Source organism: Oncorhynchus kisutch, linkage group LG29 (assembly GCF_002021735.2).
Source record: "Oncorhynchus kisutch isolate 150728-3 linkage group LG29, Okis_V2, whole genome shotgun sequence".
NCBI lineage: Eukaryota > Metazoa > Chordata > Actinopteri > Salmoniformes > Salmonidae > Oncorhynchus > Oncorhynchus kisutch.
The window spans coordinates 33,819,114-33,842,616 of NC_034202.2; the positions used below are offsets into that span (position 1 = coordinate 33,819,114).

General features: G+C 42.7%; 1 protein-coding gene across 3 annotated transcripts in view; it reads right to left on the minus strand.

The window, feature by feature from the left end:
- LOC109874123 (gamma-aminobutyric acid receptor subunit alpha-3-like) overlaps positions 1-13,935 on the minus strand; it is a 139,763-nt gene extending 125,828 nt beyond the window's left edge. For all 3 annotated transcript variants that reach the window (XM_020465913.2, XM_020465914.2, XM_020465912.2), the window contains exon 1: positions 13,777-13,935. The gene's annotated coding sequence lies outside the window, so the exon portion shown is untranslated. The remainder of the gene's footprint in view (positions 1-13,776) is intronic.
- Between the last annotated feature and the right edge of the window lie 9,568 nt (positions 13,936-23,503).

Sequence of the window (23,503 nt, forward strand, 5' to 3'; positions counted from 1 at the left end):
GCATTGAGATATTTTTTAGACCAGAGGAAAGAGTGTTTCTTACTGGTCCTCCAACACCACTTCCAGCAGCATTTGTCCACCCATCTAGGGACTGACCAGGACCAAACTGCTGGCATATACAGTGGGGAGAACAAGTATTTGATACACTGTCGATTTTGCAGGTTTTCCTACTTACAAAGCATGTAGAGGTCTGCCATTTTTATCATAGGTACACTTCAACTGTGAGAGACGGAATCTAAAACAAAAATCCAGAAAATAACATTGTATGATTTTTAAGTAATTAATTAGCATTTTATTGCATGACATAAGTATTTGATCACCTACCAACCAGTAAGAATTCCGGCTCTCACAGACCTGTTAGTTTTTCTTTAAAGAAGAATGTTCTCCACTCATTACCTGTATTAACTGTACCTGTTTGAACTCGTTACCTGTATAAAAGACACCTGTCCACACACTCAATCAAACAGACTCCAAACTCTCCACAATGGGCAAGACCAGAGGGCTGTGTAAGGACATCAGGGATCAAATTGTAGACCTGCACAAGGCTGGGATGGGCTACAGGACAATAGGCAAGCAGCTTGGTAAGAAGGCAACAACTGTTGGCGCAATTATTCGAAAATGGAAGAAGTTCAAGATGACAGTCAATCACCCTCGGTCTGGGGCTCCATGCAAGATCTCACCTCGTGGGGCATCAATGATCATGAGGAAGGTGAGGGATCAGCCCAGAACTACATGGCAGGACCTGGTCAATGACCTGAAGAGAGCTGGGACCACAGTCTCAAAGAAAACCATTAGTAACACACTACGCCGTCATGGATTAAAATCCTGCAGCGCACGCAAGGTCCCCCTGCTCAAGCCAGCGCATGTCCAGGCCGTCTGAAGTTTGCCAATGTCCATCTGGATGATCCAGAGGAGGAATGGGAGAAGGTCATGTGGTCTGAGGAGACAAAAATACACTCGGCGTGTTTGGAGGAAGAAGAAGGATGAGTTCAACCCCAAGAACAACATCCCAACCTTGAAGCATGGAGGTGGAAACATCATTCTTTGGGGATGCTTTTCTGCAAAGGGGACAGGACGACTGCACCGTATTGAGGGGAGGATGGGTGGGGCCATGTATCGCGAGATCTTGGCCAACAACCTCCTTCCCTCAGTAAGAGCATTGGAGATGGGTCGTGGCTGGGTCTTCCAGCATGACAACAACCCGAAACACACAGCCAGAGCAACTAAGGAGTGGCTCCGTAAGAAGCATCTCAAGGTCCTGGAGTGGCCTAGCCAGTCTCCAGATCTGAACCCAATAGGAAATATTTGGAGGGAGCTGAAAGTCCGTATTGCCCAGCGACAGCCCCGAAACCTGAAGGATCTGTAGAAGGTCTGTATGGAGGAGTGGGCCAAAATCCCTGCTGCAGTGTGTGCAAATCTGGTCAAGAACTACAGGAAATGTATGATCTCTGTAATTGCAAACAAAGGTTTCTGTACCAAATATTAAGTTCTGCTTTTCTGATGTATCAAATACTTATGTCATGCAATAAAATGCTCATTAATTACTTAAAAATCATACAATGTGATTTTCTGGATTTTTGTTTTAGATTCCGTCTCTCACAGTTGAAGTGTACCTATGATACAAATTACAGACCTCTACATGCTTTGTAAGTAGGAAAACCTGCAAAATCAGCAGTGTATCAAATACTTGTTCTCCCGGCTGGTGCGAGAGACATTTAACTATTTGGAATGACCCCAAACAGGCACTCGCAACGGGCAATAGGATAACGGAGAAGGCTTCAATATTGTGTACCATATTGAAATCCAACCCTGTCTATCTATCCAGATACACATCTCAAGCCTCCACACACACATATACTCAGCTAAATAGCTAGATTTGTGAAGATAAAATACATTTAGAATAATTATGCAAATTAGTGTGACTGTACAATTAGTCTTTCTAGAGACCTGCAGGATACTTCAACCGCCTCTGCACAGATCATTACAACAGTACATGAAATACACACTTTTCCCATTACAATGGAAAGCAGATGTTCAACTTGGGATAGAAGTTTTCCTCCCATGAAAAATCTGTCTTAGAGCATTAAGGGTTCCTGCTATAGACCAATCGCTACTTCAGCACACCAACTGCACTCAAAGCAATGTCGTATTACATCATATACAGCCCACCTATTCCACTACTTGGGCAAAACCTTTACTTTTATATCAAATCAAATTGTATTTCTCACATGCTTCGTAAACAACAGGTGTAGACTAACAGTGAAATGCTTACAGGCCTTTCCCAACAATGCAGAGAGAAAACAATAACAGAAAAATAGAAAACTTATAACACAAGAAATAAATACACAATGAGTAACGATAACTTGGCTATATACACAGGGAAAGGGGATACCTAGTCAGTTGCACAACTGAATGCATTCAACTGAAATGTGTCTTCCAACTCCTCCGAATCAGAGAGGTGCAGGGGGCTGCCTTAAATCAACACCCATGAAGCAGTTGTTGGGGGTTAACTCAATGAAATGTATTTATAAAGCCCTTTTATATATCAGCCGATGTCACAAAGTGCTATAGAGAAACCCAGCCTAAAGCAATGCAGAAGCACAGTTAGATGCCTTACTCAAGAGCAGAACGGCAGATTTTTTCTACCTTGCCAACTCTGGGTTTTGAACCATCAACCTCTCGGTTACTGGTCCAATGATCTTAACCGCTAGGCTACCTATCGCCCCAAAAATGTATGTATTCGATCATTTGCCATTACATATTGTTTTGGCAGGCCCTGTCAAGAATATTGTTCAAACCACCAGCAATAATTGGAGGTTGAACTGCAAGAACTGAAGACACTGCACTTGCCTCTTCCTGTACCAGTACAAAGTAGATGTGCAGGGGTACGAGGTAATCGAGGTAGATATGTACATATAGGTAGGGAAAAAGTGATAGATATTGAACAGTAACAGCAGCATATGTGATGAGTCAAAAGAGTGCAAAAAGGGTCAATGCATATCGTCCGGGTAGCTATTGGTTAACTATTTGACTAACTATTTAGCAGTCTCATAGCTTGGGAGTAGAAGCTACTCAGGGTCCTGTTGGGTCAAGACTTGGTGCATTGGTACTGGTTGCCGTGCGGTAGCAGAGAAAACAGTCTATTACTTGGGTGGCTGTTATACAATATGTTGCTGCTCTGATCATTCTTAAATCAGCGTATTCATTTTTAAGCTAACATATTGAGACAGCAGCACGCTATTGAGACACGATGGGGTAAATGGGGCAAAGAAAACATCTCACAATAGAATCATGTGATTCACGACAAAGAAGAAAACTGAACAAACCAAAATTATGAGAAAAATATGCAGCGAGTGATTAGGCCAATGATAGTTGTTGTTGTGAACAGGAGATGACAGGAACGATGGGGATAATTCTACTACAGTACCTGCTATGGTTTACATCTCCACTCACTGGAGACACTAATACTGGGGATTTACATACACTATCAGTCTGTGTCCTACTAACAAAGCCATGGTGGAGGAAACACTACTAAAAGAGATCCATACTGCAGTGAAGAGCCATTTTAGAAAATAACTATGCTTTATGGTAAAGTAATGATTCTCTGCAGTCAGGTGCAGTATCCTCACTTCACATTTTCCTATAACAACATTTGACTGTTTCCTCTGTAAGAGTTATTAGACAGTGAGATGGAGAAAGCCTTGGGGTACAGAGGAGGTATCAGAAATTGCTATGTTTGCTCAAGACAAGGAGAGGAAGGAGCAGAAAGAAATCTCATTATAAGTAGCGTTTTCAGTGCCTAAGTGCCCAATGGATCATACTCCAGCAGCACTAGACTAGCTTTACCTGCAGCATTTCTCCCCCAGCAAATGCAGTGGCTGCTCTTCCTCAGAAACACTAGCAGTCAAGCATACCACAGATAACATTGCTACATTCCACACTTAACTTATTTATTGATGCTTTTGATTGATTGATTTTTCTATTATGTCACAGGAGTTAGGGACACTGTAAAAGCATGCTGTCTAATAGGCCATGTTGGTACATGTGAACGGTGATGAGGTGTGATAATCTGATAATACTAATTAGACATATTGTTGCAGTGATATTCCTGAGGATGTTTTTACATGAAACACTACACACATTTTGTTCCTGTCCTGAGAAATGAAAATGATACTGTTTTTCAACTAAGATGACTCTCCACAAATGAATGGAAGTCTTGAAATATACAGAATTAACATCCCAATAGCAGTGAAGACAGGCAAAGACCAGTGTTTCCCCTATATGCACTGCAAAATGCACTAGAATGCATTGTAGATGTAAAATGTATGCCCCAGGGAAACCCCATCCAGTCACGGAAACGTGCTGAAAAGAAGATGGAGAACAAGCTCTGACGGAAAAATAGTGGATTTTTGGTGCAGACAGACTTTGCCTGTCTTTACTGTTATTGGGATGTTAATTGTGTGGGTTGTTTGGATGTTCGAGTAACCATCAAATGGCTAACGAACTACACAACTCCTGTATATTTCAAGACTTCCAAACAGAGCAAAAATAATATTTGCAATATTTTCAAAAGGATACGATAATAATCAGGATATGTAACTGTATCGAATTTTCCACCATCCCTACTGCTTGCTTGCCTGCCTGCCTGCCTGCCTGCCTGCCTGCCTGCCTGCCTGCCTGCCTGCCTGCCTGCCTGCCTGCCTGCGAAGGGATGACAGCATGATGGATTGGGGGAAAGAGGCTGGTGGGTTAATGCTCTTTTCCTCAAATGTCCAAAAGCACATTTATGAAATGCACACTCCGTCAGACCGTCCACAGAGGACGGTCTCTACAAAACTGGTGGTGTAACATAACGTGGTAAACACGAGCCTCACTAGGGGGAAATCACTGTACTGGTGCTTGGACTGCACGGCTGACACCGGACCCATAGAGACCTTGCAAGAAGAACTGTAGAATGGAAATTATAAGTTGCTCATTTGAAGCAACTTCGTGAGTACAACATCTGTGTATTTTGGGTTGGTTGTTAGTACTGTTGAATCATACCTGCATCTCTCAGCACCGTTCATTCTTACGAATCCTGACTAACCTACATGCTAACTTAGAAACGGAAGTAAGAGAGGCAGACCTTTGCATACTGTATGCCCTCCCATGCTGAGCTGGAGAGAGAGAGAGAGAGGATGTAGGGAACTAAAGACCTGGAGAGCATAAAGCAACCGTCAGTCAGTACTCATTCCGTTCCAGAACTGTCATGGCCAGGTCTTATGGATGAGTTGGAAGAGTAGGAGTCACCAACGGGGAGAGTATGAGACAAGCTTCTTAGGTTCTGCTGGGACTCCCAGCCTATCAATACCATCAAGCACCTGTCCCAAGACTGTCCCTGAGATGCCCTGTAAAGGAACATGACAAGTACTCTCTCCAGACATTTGCTCTCAGTGCCCCAGCACTGAATCATGTCTGGCCCACTGGCCCTCCCTACATTCATTTCTTATAGATTTGTTCTTGCATCTGAAAAATGTGTTGAAACATTGATGGTCCCACTCCGAGTAACAACTTTGGGATTGGAATGACTGTTCCAATGCAGATGTATACGACTGCAGATGTTCTAATCAGGAAATCTATCATTTGAATAAGGCACAAATTGAATAAACGTCCCACCTGCCGTTTCTCTTCATTGACTTCCAAGATAATATTGACATCTAGTTAATAATCTCTATTTTGATCACTTTACGTCTTTTTAAAGCCACTATTCTGACAGACTGTTTGAAATCAGACTCAGAGTTAGCTCTCCTCATAGCATGAGATTTAAATGATGAAACTGATGTTGATTAATAAATCACACCGACAAATGGACCTCTCTCTGTCTGTAAGAGAGAAAATACGAGTTGAAGAAGAAGTGAACTCGGTTGAATTCCTTTCCCGTAGTTGGAGGGAAGATCCGAGTTACGAGGCTGAAGTTTTCGGCTCTTGGATTACAAGATGTACAGTGAGCACAGGCATGCAGAGAGAGAGAGAGAGAGAGAGAGATGTAGAGAAGAGTTGAACAGAGAAAAGGCCCAGGTCTCTACTAATCACATTGAGCCCTTAAGCCCAAAGTGGATGGTGGGTTAGAACGAGTCCCTCAAAGACAGAACCAGGTCATTCTTAGAGAGAGAGAGTGAAGCCAGGAAGAATATCCTTAAGCCAAAGCTGTGACATCATGCCTTCAAATTTGACTTTGAATCATTTTCATAACAACTGTTTGTAACTATTTTCCCCCTTCTAAAATGCAACACTGCTTGATAAAATACAGTAAATCTAAGAGCCTGTACATCGACTTGACAGACAAATTAGGGCTTAACTGTTCAATGCTATCTGTGTGAAAACACCTAGAGCGTATCATGTCCATCAGGACACCATCTCACTGTGTTGTACTGGAAGTAAACCCCCACTGTCATCCGATCTATTGGCCAACATGCAATCATTGGAAAATAAAATCGATGACCTACGGTCAAGATGAAACTACCAACGGGACATTACAAATCGTAATATCTTGTTTCACTGAGTCGTGGCTGAAAGATAACATGAAAAACATACAGCTGGCAGGTTATACACTGTTTTGGCAGGATAGAACAGCAGCCTCTGGTAAGACAAGGGGTGGCGGTCTAAGTATATTTGTAAACAACAGCTGGTGCACAATATCCAAGGTTTTGCTCACCTGAGGTAGAGTATCTCATGATAAGCTGTAGACCACACAATCTACCTAGAGAGTTTATCTATATTCTTCGTAGCTGTCTATTTACCGCCACAAACCGATGCTGGCAGTAAGACCGCAATCAATGACCCGTCTACTGCCATAAGCAAACAGGAAAACACTCATCCAGAGGCGACGCTACTAGTGGCCAAGGACTAATGCAGGGAAACTTAAATCCATTTTTACCTAATTTCTACCAGCATGTTAAATGTGCAACTAGAGGGAAAAAAACTCTCGGCCACCTTTACTCCACACACAGAGACGTGTTCAAACAGGCAAAGCGTCAATACAGGACTAAGATCGAATCGTACTAGACCAGCACTGACGCTCGTCGGATTATTACATCTATTACAGACTACAAAGGGAACCACAACTGAGAGCTGCCCAGTGACATGAGCCTACCAAACGAGCTAAAGAACTTCTATGCTCGCTTTGAGGCAAGTAACACTGAAACATGCATGAGAGCATCAGCTGTTCCGGATGACTGTGTGATGATGCTCTCCGCAGCCGATGTGAGTAAGCCCTTTAAACAGGTCAACATTCACAAGGCCACAGGGCAAGATGGATTACCAGGATGTGTACTCCGAGCATGCCCTGACCACCTGGCAAGTGTCTTCAATGACATGTTCAACCTCTCCTTCTCTGAGTCTGTAATACCAACATGTTTCAAGCAGACCACCATAGCACACTAAGGTAACCTGCCTAAATGACTACCGACCAATAGCACTCACATCTGTAGCCATGAAGTGCTTTGAAAGGCTGGTCTTGGCTCACATCAATACCATTATCCCAGAAACCCTAGACCCACTCCAATTTGTATACCACCCCAAAAGATCCACAGATGATGCAATCTCTATTGCATTCCACACTGCCCTTTCCCACCTGGACAAAAGGAACACCTATGTGAGAATGCTGTTCATTAACTACAGCTTAGCGTTCAACACCATAGTGCCCTCAAAGCTCATCACTAAGCTAAGGACCCTGGGACTAAACACCTCTCTCTTCAACTGGATCTTGACTTCCTGACGGGCCTCTCCCATGTGGTAAGGGTAGGTAACAACACATCCACCACACTGATCCTCAATACAGGGGTCCCTGAGGGGTGCGTGCTCAGTCCCCTCCTGTAGTCCCTATTCCCTCATGACTGCACAGCCAGACACGACTCCAACACCATCATTAAGTTTGATCACCTACAACGACAAGACAGCCTATAGGGAGGAGGTCAGAGACCTGGCCATGTGGTGCCAGGACAACAACCTCTTCAACAACGTGATCAAGACAAAGGAGATGATTGCAGACTACAGGAAAAGGAGGACCGAGCACATCCCCATTCTCATCGACGTGGCTGTAGTGGAGCAGGTTGAGAGCTTCAACCTAACATGGTCTGAGCACACCAAGACAGTCGTGAAGAGGGCACGACAAAACCTATTCCACCTCAGGAGACTGAAAAGATTTGGCATGGGTCCTCAGATCCTCAAAAGGTTCTACAGCTGCACCATCGAGAGCATCCTGACTGGTAGCATCACTACCTGGTATGGCAACTGCTCGGCCTCCGACCGCAAGGCACTACAGAGGGTAGTGCGTACGGCCCAGTAAATCACTGGGGCCAAGCTTCCTGCCATCCAGGACCTCTATACCAGGTGGTGTCAGAGGAAGGCCCTAAAAATGGTAAAAGTCTCCAGCCACCCTAGTCATAGACTGTTCTCTCTGCTACCGCACAGCAAGCGGTAGCGGAGCGCTAAGTCTAGGTCCAAGAGGCATCTAAACAGCTTCTACCCCCAAGCCATAAGACTCCTGAACATCTAATCAAATGGCTACCCAGACTATTTGCATTGCCCCCCCCCCCCCCCTTTTACGCTGTTGCTGCTCTTTGTTATTATCTATGCATAGTCACTTTAATAACTCTACCTACATGTACATATTACCTCAATTACCTCAACTAACCAGTGCCCCCGCACATTGACTCTGTACCAGTACCCCCTGTATATAGCCCCGCTATTGTTATTTTACTGCTGCTCTTTAATTATTCATGAATTTTTTTGGGTGGGTGGGGGTATTTTTCTGCATTGTTGGTTAAGGCCTTGTAAGTAAGCATTTCACTGTAAGGTCTACACCTGTGGTATTCGGCGCATGTGACAAATACAATTAGATTTTATTTTATTTTATTTGAACTGTCATTTGACTTCTGGCTTTGAGAGACACGGTACGCTACATTGAAATATTCTGTGGGTCGCCCTGACCCTTATGGTGCTGGAGAAAAAAAGATTGAGACATACCTGCTGCTTAGTTAGTTAGTGATTAACTGATACTATGTGTATACCAAGCTGTTAGTAGACACACACACACACACACACACACAAAGCTGTTGGTAGACACACACACACACAGGAAAAAAAATACCTTGAAGCCATCGCGACACTTCACATTAGCAGTGTGCCAAAATGTGTTTACGTGACAGATGCAGCTTTAGCCCTTCCAGGGAAAACACAGACTTCACATAATGCAATATCAACAACAGCAGCAGCAGCAGAGACCTAAACAATGCCATGGATCTCATTAGCACACCTGAACCTAGGCAGACGTTAGGCAGACGTGTCACACTGCATGATTATATGCTAATTCAAGAAGCACAACAAACAAAGTTTCCATGCAAACACTCTATGCATGGAAAGTGAATTGCTTCAATTGCATTTCTATGTGACTTCTCTGTCCAGCACTGTAATAGACAATGTGTGCACGGTGAGGCAAACAAAACAGCTAGACAGAATATAAGGAATGACTGTTTGGTCTATGACCCTGCTCGCCTGGATGTTGCCTTCTCATCTTCCTCCTCCTCATCTTCCTCCCCGTCCCCACCAGGGACATCTGCATCTCCAAAATGAGCCTATGGAGAAGAGAATTTGCTGCGTTCACTTGAAGGCTTCGAGTTGTTTACCATGACAACAGTGCCAAAGAGATGGCTTCAATCCTTTGTACATGACTGGTAGATTATGTGGGTTACGCAGTTCAGTGCCTGACCAAATAATGTAAAGCTCCAGTAGGAGGCTTCGAAGGTTACAAACAGTGTTCCGCACCCTAATACCCTACAGGTGGATCTTTCTAGAGAATCTGCCTTTGAGAAAGAAAGAGACAGAGAGAAAGAAAGAGCAACTCGGGTCTAACTCATTACCCCAAACTAACTCATCCCCGTAGCCTGTTCACTTTGTTCATATGCAGGATCCAGAGAAAGAAAACTCCACAGAGACCTCCCAAACATGCCACTTCAGTGGGATCAAGCTTGCTGAGTCATGACTCATGAGGGAGCAGTGAATAGTCACTGCGTCTCAGAGAAAAAGCTGACTCCCTTCACTGTCTATTCTCTCAAATACATCCTCCCATAGTACCATATTGCCTGCTGGATCTGTAAATCTGAATGTCTTACTCCTCCACCACCTAGCTGTGCACTGTGACAGAGGCTCTTGCTCCATATGTCTGAGCAGATGAAGAAGCTGGCAGAGGAAAGTCGTCTTTCCTGTGGTCACACTCAGCGTCCAGGTAGGAAGTCATCGCATTATGAGCCCTGTGTAATGCAGAGCGCAGGACAGAGAGATGGAAGGGGAAACCCGCAGACACACAGGCTAGTCTGTGTCCAATGAAAGCATTTACACGATATATACAAAAGTATGTGGACACGTCTTCAAATTAGTGGATTTGGCTATTTCAGCCACAACTGTTGCTGACAGTTGATGAGCACAGAGCCATGCAATCTCCATAGACAAATATTGGCAGTTGAACGGCCTTACTGAGAAGCTCAGTGACTTTCAACGTGGCACCGTCATAGGATGCCAACTTTCTAACAAGTCAGTTCGTCAAATTTCTGCCCTGCTAGAGTTGCCCCGGTCAAATGTAAGTGCTGTTATTGTGAAGTGGAAATCCCTAGGAGCAACATGCATCTGTCCTCGGTTGCAACACTAACTACCGAGTTCCAAAATGCCTCTGGCATAACTGTATGTCGGGGACTTCATGAAATGGGTTTCCGTGGTCGAGCAGCCGCACACAAGACTAAGATCACAATGCGCAATGCCAAGCATTGGCTGGAGTGGTGTAAAGCTCACTGCCATGGGACTGGAGCAGTGGAAACACGTTCTCTGGAGTGACAAATCACGCTTCACCATTTGGTGACAGACTAATCTGGGTGTGGAGGATGCCAGGAGTATGCTACCTGCCCCAATGCATATTGCCAACTGTAAAGTTTGGTGGAGGAGGAATAATGGTCTGGGGCTGTTTTTCAGGGTTCGGACTAGTCACCTTAGTTCCAGTGAAGGGAAATCTTAACTTAGAGCATACAATGATATTCTAGACGATTCTGTTCTTCCAAATTTGTGGCAACAGTTTGGAGAAGGCCCTTTCCTGTTTCAGCATGACAATTCCCCAGTGCACAAAGTGAGGTCCATGCAGAAATTGTTTGTCGAGATTGGTGTGGAATAACTTGACTGGCCTGCACAGAGCCCTGCCCTCAGCCCCATCGAACACCTTTGGGATGAATTGGAACCCAGACTGTGAGCCAGGCCTAATCGCCCAACATCAGTGCCCGACCTCACTAATGCTCATGTGGCTGAATGGAAGCAAGTCCCCGCAGCAATGTTCCAACATCTAGTGGAAAGCCTTCTCAGAAGAGTGGAGGCTGTTATAGCAGCAATGTTCCAACATCTAGTGGAAAGCCTTCTCAGAAGAGTGGAGGCTGTTATAGCAGCAATGTTCCAACATCTAGTGGAAAGCCTTCCTAGAAGAGTGGAGGCTGTTATAGCAGCAATGTTCCAACATCTAGTGGAAAGCCTTCCTAGAAGAGTGAAAGCTGTTATAGTAGCAAAGGGGGTTTTGGAATGAGATGTTCGACAAGCAGATGTCTACATACTTTTGGTCATTGAGTGTATGCCTTTGAAGCATTGCGGTCTAAGGCACTGCATCTCAGTGCTAGAGGTGTCACTACAGACCCTGGTTTGATCCCGGGGCTGTATCACAACCGGCCATGATTGGGAGTCCCATAGTGCGGCGCACAATTGGCCCGGGGTCATCCGGGTTAGGGGAGGGTTAGGCAGGGGTAGGTCATCATTGTAAAATAAGAATTTATTCTTAACTGACTTGCCTAGTTATACAAAGGCTAAATAAAAAATGTATAAAAAATTGCGGGGGGTTTTCTTTCCAGAGAGGAGCCAACAACATGGGATGGCAAAGGAGCCTAAGAGTTGATGGGAGATGAAATTGTAAACGAAACCACTAAAGTCTGATGTATAGCATCTCTTTCTGTGATCTCATAAGGGAAGGGCTTCAAATAGCATCAGTCCACTCTATCCTTCAGACAATAAGAATGGAGTGGAGGAGGAAAAGCTGGAGGACGAGGAGGAGGAAAAGCTGGAGGAGGAGGAAAGGAGGAAAGTGGAGGAGGATGAAAGGAGGAAAGTGGAGGAGGAGGGAAGGAGGAACGTGGAGGAGGAAAAGCTGGAGAAGCAGGAGAAGGAAAAGTGGAGTAGGAAAGGAGGAAAGTGGAGGAGGAAAAGCTGATAAAGAAGTATATAGGCATACCGTTTTTCCAAAGTGTTGAAACCTCCCCTCTGCTCTGCTGCAGAATAAGACAAATCTCTTAGGTCAGTGTTTGTATTCGGTGGCCTGTGGTCGAGGACAGGCCTGAGTCCTGCTCTGCAGCTGGACAGAAATGGGCGCTCTGGGTGTAGACCCTTTGGTGCTTGCCGACCCACTTTCTTCTGCCATTTTTGTAGCGCACTTAACCATCCATGTTCAGTACAGGAGACAGCACTCCATTTTCTTCCCTTGAGAAACCTGTGAATTTGTTGTACTCAAAATCTTTCATGTGATTTTTCATTTGCACTGGCCCATTTTGGGGCTTATTTAAGGCTTCAGTTTAGATATCTATTAATTATTTATGTTATAATTGTTTTACTTTAAACCTCTTTTCTCCCCCAATTTCGTGATATCCAGTTGGTATTTTTTTTACAGTCTTGGCCTATTTCTAACCCATTCAATAGTGTATTTTTTTACTAGACTGTGCATACGCACACCCAAACACGAAGCACACACACACAGACAGACACACACACACAGTATATGAACTGCATCATTGCCTTTAGTCACAGTGAGCAGATACACGTAGGTCCTCTGAATCAAACATTTATGAGAGTGCTTCGATATGAAAACCTAAGGTTGCATTAGAATTTGATATGTTTTCTCTTGACTCATTTTCATCCTGCACTGAGATAATTGACGAATTTCTTCTTTTTTTTTGTCGTTTATGGACAGTTTGGAGAACATGAACTAGGCTATTTGTTACACGTCGTCAGTGAATATACTAGTTGGTAATGGCGTTTGATTTGAAAGAATTTGTCTAAATATAGGCTAAATAACACCGATCTGAGTAACCCTCGATAACAGCAAATATTCTCGATATATTTCAAGGTTATTCGATATGTAGCCTACCTGTTCAGTGATGCTCTGCCGTTTCCAATAATTTGACCAAATCACAGGAGAAAAGGCTATCTGGCAAGTATGGATAGATTTAAAATTATTACAAATAACAGAGATGTGTTTTATTTATCGATACGAAAAGTAACATTATAGCCTTCGGATTGGTGTCGCATTTCCCGTTAGAAGACAGTGTCCCGAGTAAGTCGATTCAACTGGCGCTTTCTATAACATATACCGATGTAAGTGAATAAAAAGCGTACCGCACAAATAGTCCGCATGGTAAATGTGCAGTTTCCCACTTAAAACAAATGCACCTTTTAATGTAATGACAGCACCGCGTTCTCATCAGAACCATCTCAAAGCCGATGTATACACTTCCCTCTACTGCAGTTAAGGCAAGGGGAAACCTGTTAACTTAACGCAATTATGTGCACACCACAAACAGCAGGTTGTTGCTTGTGAATGAAACACTGCAGTATATCATATCGAGGATGGGGTTCAATGCCTGTCAATGATTAACATTGACATACACAAAACATTGGACAACAATTTACTGACAACCAGACACACAAAACACACATTCTCACCAGAAAACAACGTTTCTTCGCGCTCTTATTTTCTTCCGACTTTGGATTCTCGTTGCGTCAATGCGCGCTGTTTTGTTCCAACTGACTTCTACGGCAATTCTTATGTATGTCCACTGGATTTTGAAGGGTTTTTGGTAGGGTGAAATTATGATAGGGAAAGTGCTGTCATCGTGGAAAGCCTGCCCTCTTCAAACTAACCTTCCCGCCCCCTCATTCTACCCCTCACAGATTGGTGCTGGCTACCTACCAGCAAATCCCCCCCCCCCCCCCCCCAAAACACTTTTTGCGAACACTTAACTACCTTTGCAACCATAATTGTGCCCTAAATTAACATGAAAAACAGTCACAAAACAACTTTAAAATGTCTGCTGCCCTATCTTCAGTGTTTTGGGGTGAGTAGCTAGCTACCATAATGTCATTCACCACTTTGTCCTATGCGCGATTAGGCAGAGGATGAGGATATTATTGGTTATAGCCTACATCAGTTTAGAAGCACCCACCAAACACTGCCTACAGTATGTCCTCTTGTAACCCATCTACCTCATGCGGTCCAGACAGGCGGGCCCATCAGACAATGTTCTGCCTTGGCCCATGACTCAAATTGCTTCATTATGCACAAAATCCAGTTAGGCTACACATGATGGAGCTAATTTGGCCAAAATAAAGAGAGCCATCTGCTTTTTACGTTGAAAGCTACAGTGCCCTTGACTTGTCTATACTATTTAGCCCCTGTGTGTGGTTGTGTGTGTGTGTGTTGGTTTGAAACAGCTCTATGTCCTAAAGTCACAACAACACACAACCCTGTCAGTATCACAGAAGGGCTCCTCTCAGTGTTTTAACAGAGGTCCATTGCACAATAATTAACTTATTTGGCCTCTGCTGCATTTTTAGAAAGGGCTGAAGTCACTGCTATGGCTACAGTTTCAATCACCTGATTGTCTTCAGCTTGTTTTCAAACCTCACCATACTTGTTTTTCAACCCATGATGTTATTCTCTAATGATTATACCAGCGTACTAGCCTAAGTCCCACTATGAATTGCTTTGGTAGTGCCAGAGGAGGTGCATCAGGTACAAGGTTCATGATTTAGTGTGGAGTCATGGACAGCATACAGTATATAACTGTTAGCACATAGTACTACATCATAACACATTTGTTGCACCTGTTGATCTGCCCGTCCCACCATACATAAATAACACCTATACTGTTGCCAGATATTTTCCGAACACATTACTCCTACAGGTTTCCTTCATGTTTTATTGATGTCTCACTCATGTAGGCTGTGTGTGAACACAGCTGAGAAGACCACAGGAAATACAAAGACCTCAGAACACACCAAAGTAATCATCCTCTCCCTCATTGGTTTAGAACAGGTGGTGGCTTATAAGACATCTAAGAAGTCAACTTTTGCATTCAGAGAGCGAAGTAAGGCAGCAAGCGGTTCACTGTATTCTGAGGGTTACAGCAGGGAGGTGTATAGGCCTCTGAGAATATTCTATGAGTAATTACTTAGTTAAAATGTCATTTCTATACACTTGAAGAGTGAATAAGTGAATCTGGGTTCAAATTCGAGTATATTAGTTTACCTATTTAGTTAATTAGCCAAATACTTGTATTGTAACTTGACAGAGCACTATTGTGTTGATATATCTAGAGTATATGCATCCAGTGTGTATTTAAAGTAATTCAGTCATTATTATACTACAAACTGTTGAAAACCATCAGCTGTTTCTGAAATGTACTGTACCTGGCATTGAATTTGGTTCAGCAGTCTGATTGTGCTGACGTTCACCCAAGATGTGCTATTTCTCTCATACTATTTAGCAAACATTCTTTGTTTGAAGATCACTACCAGTGCAAATCAAAGAGAGTGTCATTGGAAGGAAAGAGATGCAGGCTTCCAAAAATAAAGGTTTCTCCTCCTACTAGGACATTGATTTGAAAGGCTTAATCAGTAGAATTTATGTGTTTGGTCTTGCTTCTCAGCATAATCTAAGGACAGCTGAAAAGCTATCTAGGACAGTAGATATCATTGGCTTCCAATAGGTATAGTGAACAAAAATATACATTTGACATGTAAATAGTTGGTCCCATGTTTCATGAGTGGAAATAAAAGATCCCCAAACTTTCCATATTCACAAAAAGCTTATTTCGCTCAAATTTTGTGAACAAATTTGTTTATATCCCTGTTAGTGAGCATTTCTCCTTTGCTAAAATAATCCATCCAACTAACAGGTGTGGCATATGTAGAAGTTGATTTAACAGCATGATCATTACACAGGTGCACATTGTGCTGGGGACAAGAAAAGGCCACTCTAAAATATGCAGTTTTTTCACACAACACAATGCCACAGATGTCTCATGTTTTGAGGGAGCGTGCAATTGGCATGCTGACTGCAGGAACGTCCACCAGAGCAGTTGCCAGAGCATTGAATGTTAATTTCTCTACCATAAGCCGCCTCCAACGTTGTTATAGAGAATTTGGCAGTACGTCCAACCGGCCTCACAACCGCAGACCACATGTAACCACGCCAGCCTAGGACCTCCACATCCGGCTTTTTCACCTGCGGGATCGTCTATGATCAGCCACCCAGACAGCTGATGAAACTGTGGGTATGCACATCCAAATCATTTCTGCACAAACCATCAGAAACATCTCAGGGAAGCTCATCTGCTTGCTCATCATCTTCACCAGGGTCTTGACCTGACTGCAGTTCGGCGTCAGTAGGCAAATGCTCACCTTCGATTGACACTGGCACACTGGAGAAGTGTACTCTTCATGGATGAATCCTGGTTTCAACTGTACTGGGCAAAGTGTGGCGAGTGGTTTGCTGATGTCAACGTTGTGAACGGAGTGCCCCATGGTAGAGGTTGGGCAGACATAAGCTACAGACAGCAAATACAGTTGCATTTTATCGATGGCCATTTGAATGCACGAGATCCTGAGGCCCATTTTCATGCCATTCATCCGCCTCCAACATCCACCAATGTGCTAGAGCATAAATCATTGTTCTCCATAGCTAGGTTTGCATCCAATTGGTGACAGAATTTCAGGTGAATATTTTCACGTGCATTTTCCCACTATTGATGTGTTTCTTGTTGCAGACAAATATCAGTGTGTGATGACTTTTTCACTTAAAAATAAATTGCTCTTCCACAGCATATATCCATTACTATATTAATAACATTGTGTTTTTGTAAAAACTTACATTCACAAGCTAGATTGAGCACCTTTTCATTTCACAGGTAGAATTGGGAAGTTTTGACTTCCTGTGTATTCAGCTGCCCATAGTGAACCATAAAGTCCAGCATTCATAGTGAATGCAGATACCGCCCCGCTAGGTACTGTGTCTTGGAAAACTATTCACTCCCCTTGGTGCTTTTCCTATTTTGTTGCATTACAACCTGTAATTTAAATGGATTTTTATTTGGATTTCATGTAATGGACATACACAAAATAGTCCAAATTGGTGAAGTGAAATGGAAAAAATATATAAAAATATAAAAATACAAATTTAAACGGAAAAGTGGTGAGTGCATATGTATTCACCCCCTTTGCTATGTATCCCTAAATAAGATTGGTGCAACCAATTGCGTTCAAAATAAAGTCCACCTGTGTGCAATCTAAGTGTCACTTGATCTGTCACATGATCTCAGTGTATATACCTGTTCTGAAAGGCCCCAGAGTCTGCAACACCACTAAGCAAGCGGCACCATGAAGAGCTCCATGAAGCGGCACCATGAGCTCTCCAAACAGGCCAGGGACAAAGTTGTGGAGAAGTACAGATCAGGAAAAGGTTCTAAGAAAATATCCGAAACTTTGATCAACCCACGGAACACCATTAAATCTATTATTAAAAAATGGAAAGAATATGGCACCACAACAAACTTGCTAAGTGAGGGCCGCCCACCAAAACTCACGGACCAGGCAAGGAGGGCATTAATCAGAGAGGCAACAAAGAGACCAAAGACAACTCTGAACATTTGCAAAGCTTCACAGCGAAGATTGGAGTATCTGTCCATAGGACCACTTTAAGCGTAACTATCCACAGAGCTGGGCTTAACGGAAGAGCGGCAAGAAAAAAGCAATTTCTTAAATAAAAAAGTAAGCAAACACGTTTGGTGTTCGCCAAAAGGCATGTGGGAGACTCCCCAAATATATGGAAGGAGGTACTCTGGTCAGATGAGACTAAAATGTAACTTTTTGGCCATCAAGGAAAACGCTATGTCTGGTACAAACCCAACACCTCCCATCACACCGAGAACACCATCCCCACAGTGAAGCATGGTGGTGGCAGCAACATGCTGTGGGGATGTTTTTCATCGGCAGGGACTGGCAAACTGGTCAGATTTGAAGGAATGATGGATGGCGCTAAATACAAGGAATTTCTTGTAACAGTATTTTTATTGGAATTTCACAATTTTCACCCATATTAAGAGATACAACAACAGAGACAAAGCACACAGAACAAAAACAAGAAAAACAGCACCCACTTACACATATCTACGTGCATATATATACACATACATACATACACATACATACACACACATACATATACCCATGCATATACACACACATACGCATACATACGCGCACACACACACACACACATACACACCCATACATACGTACACCATTTTCCTCTTCCCGCTCGGTGCTTCTCTCACCCCATCACCATCATTGCGTCTCTCAATACATACATTTTAAACAAACTTACAAACAGAAATTAAACAAAAAAGCTCAGTTTAAACCAAGAGGTTAGGTTCCACACATGGAACGTACAGTGTAGTTCTGAAATACATAGATCCCCGCCATTCTAAGAGAATCCTTGCAGCTTAATAGCTGATACCTCAGGTTCTAGGTAATTTAGATAAGGTTCCCATACTTTGTAGAACTGGTCTGTTTTAGAATGCAATGTACATGTCAGATATTCCAGAGGCACCCATTCAAATAGTATATTATGCCAATCTTTAATAGAAGGAACCTTATCACTAATCCACTGTAAAAGGATGTTTTTCCTCGCTGCGAAGGTAAGGATGTTGAAAAGCCTCCTTTTACCCACAGAAGTAACATGCCTATTAGGGAGACCTAACAGTAAAGAAACTGGGTCCAATTCTAGATCAACCCCTAGGATCTTTTCAATTTCTTGCAGAACACCAAAGGGAATTTCTTGAGGGGAAACTGTTTCAGTCTCCAGAGATTTGAGACTGGGGCGAAGGTTAACCTTCCAGCAGGACAATGACCCGAAGCATACTGATAAAGCAACTCTCGAGTGGTTTAAGGGGAAACATTTTAATGTCTTGGAATGGCCTAGTCAAAGCGCAGACCTCAATCCAATTGAGAATCTGTTGTATGACTTAAAAATTGCTGTACACCATCAGAACCCATCCAACTTGAAGGAGCTGGAGCAGTTTTTCTTGAAGAATGGGCAAAAATCCCAGTGGCTAGATGTGTCAAGCTTTTAGAGACATACCCCAAGAGACTTGTAGCTGTAATTGCTGCAACAGGTGGATCTACAAAGTATTCATTTGGGGGAGGGGGGGGGGGGTGAATAGTTATGCAATGCAATGTGTTCTGTCTTATTTCTGGTTTGTTTCACAATAAAAAATATTTTGCATCTTCAAAGTGGTAGGCATGTTGTGTAAATAAAATGATTCAAGCCCCCCCAAAAAATCTATTTTAATTATAGGATGTAAGGCAACAAAATAGGATAAATGCCAAGGGGGTGAATACTTTCACAAGGCACTGTATTTTGCATTACTCATCTCATATGTTTATACTGTACTATGCCGCTCTGACATTGTTCGTCCACATATTCTTAATTCCATTCCTTTACTTAGATGTGTGTGTACTGTGTGTATTGGGGTGAAATTGTTAGATATTACTTGTTAGATATTACTGTACTGTTGGAGCTAGAAACACAAGCATTTTGCTACTCCAGCAATAACATCTGCTAAACACATGTATGTCACCAATAAAATTTGATTTGATTTGACTTCGAACAACCAACACACAGTAATCTCAGAACTTCTTTCACTAACATTTGTCATCATGCCAGTGTGGTGTTCTTAGTCAGGCTGTGCAATTACAAACAAGTGCCAAAATGTGTTATTTTTCACCTTTCCACCTACCAGAGATTTAACCTAATGCTGCCAGTTGCTTGGGGATTTCAAAAATGATGCTTACGTTGAGTAATGATTATCAGAGGGATTTTTTCAGGATGAACAGATGGGGAATCCATTTGACAACAGCTGAGAAGTGATGTGATACCATGTTTTTTCCCCCTTCACAACAATTAAGATGTAACGGCGTTCTTCGTTTGTAGAAAGAGAGTCGGACCGAAATGCAGCGTGGTGGTTAATCATGATCTTTAATGAAGAAAAACAGAACGATACATGAAATAACTGATAAATACAAAACAACAAACGGAACGTGAAACCTAATTACAGCCTATCTGGTGAAACTACACAGAGACAGTAACAATCACCCACGAAATACAAAGTGAAACTCAGGCTACCGAAATACGGTTCCCAATCCGAGACAACGAGAATCACCTGACTCAGATTGAGAACCGCCTCAGGCAGCCAAGCCTATACTAGACACACCCCTAATCAACCACAATCCCAATGCCTACAAAAACCCCAATAAGACAATACAATAACCCCATGTCACACCCTGGCCTGAACAAACAACTAAAGAAAACACAAAATACTAAGACCAAGGCGTGACATAAGATTCCTGATTAGACATAACGTAACGTTAGCTAGCATTCTAGCCTAGCTGGACTAGGTAAATTAGCTAGCTTAAAGTCTTGTATTGAACTCTGAAAGCCATCAGCTAAAACATATAGATAGCTATCTTTTGGACACACACTGCCAATCAATATTGTACTTGCCAAGTTAGTCACTGCTAGACTGGTACAGTACCTTCAGCAGAATAAACATGTTTGTTAGTTTGTTCTATCTTTGACTAAAGTTAGCTAATATAAGCTAGCTAACATTAGCATATAAGAGTAACTCAATCTGGTAGCCATCTATTCCACCGTTGTCTGGAAAACGCTCCACTACTAAAAATAGGATTGTTGATATAGCTAACTCACCCTGTGTTTACGTGTTGGTAGCAATGAGCAATGTGTATAAGTAGTCTCTGATTGGTTAGTTGGTTCTCAGCTGGCTAGCAATCTTGCAGCCAATTTAGAGACGCTAGCTAACAGCAAGCTGACTATTGAAATGGCCATGTTAGGTGTGCTAAGATAGCCAGTCTAATAGAGATCAATACAATTAGTGGGATGGATAAATTGTGTATTGCTGTGTGTTTTGTTGTACAGAATCTGATTCCACCAGTATGTGCTTCCAACCCCTAGCTCTGCACAAGGTGAAGGTAAGTTGTAAAAAAAAAAAAATGACAAGCTGACAGCTAAGATAGCTCAATTTACATTAAGCATGACATAAACATGGGGTTACAGGTGGTTAGATGTAGCCTGATGATAAAAGAGTACCCTCCAGACCAGGTAATACATTTTAGTCTACCGCTTTTCTATTTTTAACCTCTCTGTGTAAAACGCAGGTTATCTGCAGTCCCTCTACAGTGCCCTGCTGGAAAATACCCCAAAGCAGCAACATTTTGGGTACACTGGCATTCAATTTTAGCGCTTGACTATGCAGACTCTCATTGACGCACACGAGCAGTTTAGATGAAATGATTGAATAACATGTATGTGTACATTTATTTTGCAACACTCGCACATGTAAAGAGAGCGGTGTGGTCAGTATGTATAACTTTTCACACCTTCTGCAGCATCCTAGCCCATTCACTTTGTTGACTGATCTTTCCTCTCAAAAGCAGCTCCCAATGTCTCTATTTGTCCATAAACAATACACTGGTTTGTCTATAAACACTTAGGTCCCAATTGGTTGACACCTTTACCAAAGGCGTGTTTCCCTATGTCCCTTTCACAAAAAGTGTAAAATGGTAACAGCACAACCATGTCTTTCCAGGAGATGTGCAGTACCAGCAAATGTTCTGCAAGAGGTCCAAACATTTGGTGGTTAACTTCTCTAGGGTTGGGGGCAGCATTTGGAATTTTGGATGAAAAGCATGCCCAAATTAAACTGCCTTCTACTCAGGCCCAGAAGATAGCATATGCATATAATTAGTCGATTTGGATAGAAAACACTCTAAAGTTTCTGATTTGGCATGCGAAAACCTGAGAAAAATCCATTCAGGAAGTAGCATTTTTTTTGTGGTTGTTGTTTTCTAGTCAATGCCATTACAGCATCCATTGACTTAGGACTCAAATTGCAGTTCCTATGCCAACCATTAGATGTCAACAGTCTTTCGAAATGGTTTCAGGCTTGTATTCTGAAAAATAAGGGAGAAAGAGCAGTCTGAATGAGTGGACCCTGCCGTGTCACAGAGCTTTTTCATGCGCACAACCGAGAGACTGCCTTTCTTGTTTACCTTTTATATTGACGACATTATTGTCCGGTTGAAATATGATCAATTATTTAGGCTAAAAACAACAGGAGGATTGAATATAAACATCATTTGACATGTTTCTATGAACTTTACGGATGCAATTTGGATTTTTTTGTCTGCCTGTTATGACTGCTTTTGAGCCTGTGGATTACTGAAGAAAACACGCAAACAAAACTGAGGTTTTCGGATATAAAGAGAGACTTCATCGAACAAAAGGAGCATTTATTGAATAAATGAATGTCTTCTGAGTGCAAACATATGAAGATCATCAAAGGTAAGTGATTAATCTTGTCACGACTCCCACCGAAGGTGGCTCCCCTGCCTGTTCGGGCGGCGCTCGGCAGTCATTGTCGCCAGTCTACTAGCTGCCACTGATCCCCTTTTCCTTTTCTGTTTGTTATGTCTTATTGGTTGAACCTGTCTCTTGTTTTAGTTTTGATTCAGGACTAGTTAAGCCTGTTAGGCCCGCCGGATTTTGTGCGGGCTTGTTTTCTGTTAGTCGAGGTTGTTGCATGTAGTGTTAATGTCTGTTTGTGCCCTGTGTTGGGTTGGACAATTTTTGATATTCGCCTGTTGTTTTGGGCGTTAGTGTTGGATGCCACAATAAAGTCTGGTTTCCCCCTTTATCCTCTGCTCTCTGCGCTTGACTCCGCACCGACCACTCCAGGCTCTGTGACAAATTCTATCTCTATTTCTGACTTGTGTAACTCTTCTACTTGGCTGGTTACTGTTTGTAATAATTTGTCTGCTGGGCTATGTTCTCAAATAATCGTAAGGTATGCTTTTGCCGTAAAGCATTTTTGAAATCTGACACAATTGTTGTATTCACAAGAAGTTAATCATTAAACTTATGGAAAATAGTTGTATTTTCTCAATTTTTATAACGAGTTTTTTTTCTTCTTTTTTCCCCCTTTTTTCTCCCCAATTTCGTGGTATCCAATTGTTTAGTAGCTACTATCTTGTCTCATCGCTACAACTCCCGTACAGGCTCGGGAGAGACTGAAAGTCATGCGTCCTCCAATACACAACCCAACCAAGCCGCACTGCTTCTTAACACAGCGCGCATCCAACCCGGAAGCCAGCCGCACCAATGTGTCAGAGGATACACCGTGCACCTGGCAACCTTGGTTAGTGCACACTGTGCCCGGCCCGCCACAGGAGTCGCTGTGGAGCATCAAGATCACTGTGCACTTTCACCACCCTGTGAAGTTCATCATCATTTATTTAATCTGTAGCCTAATAAACT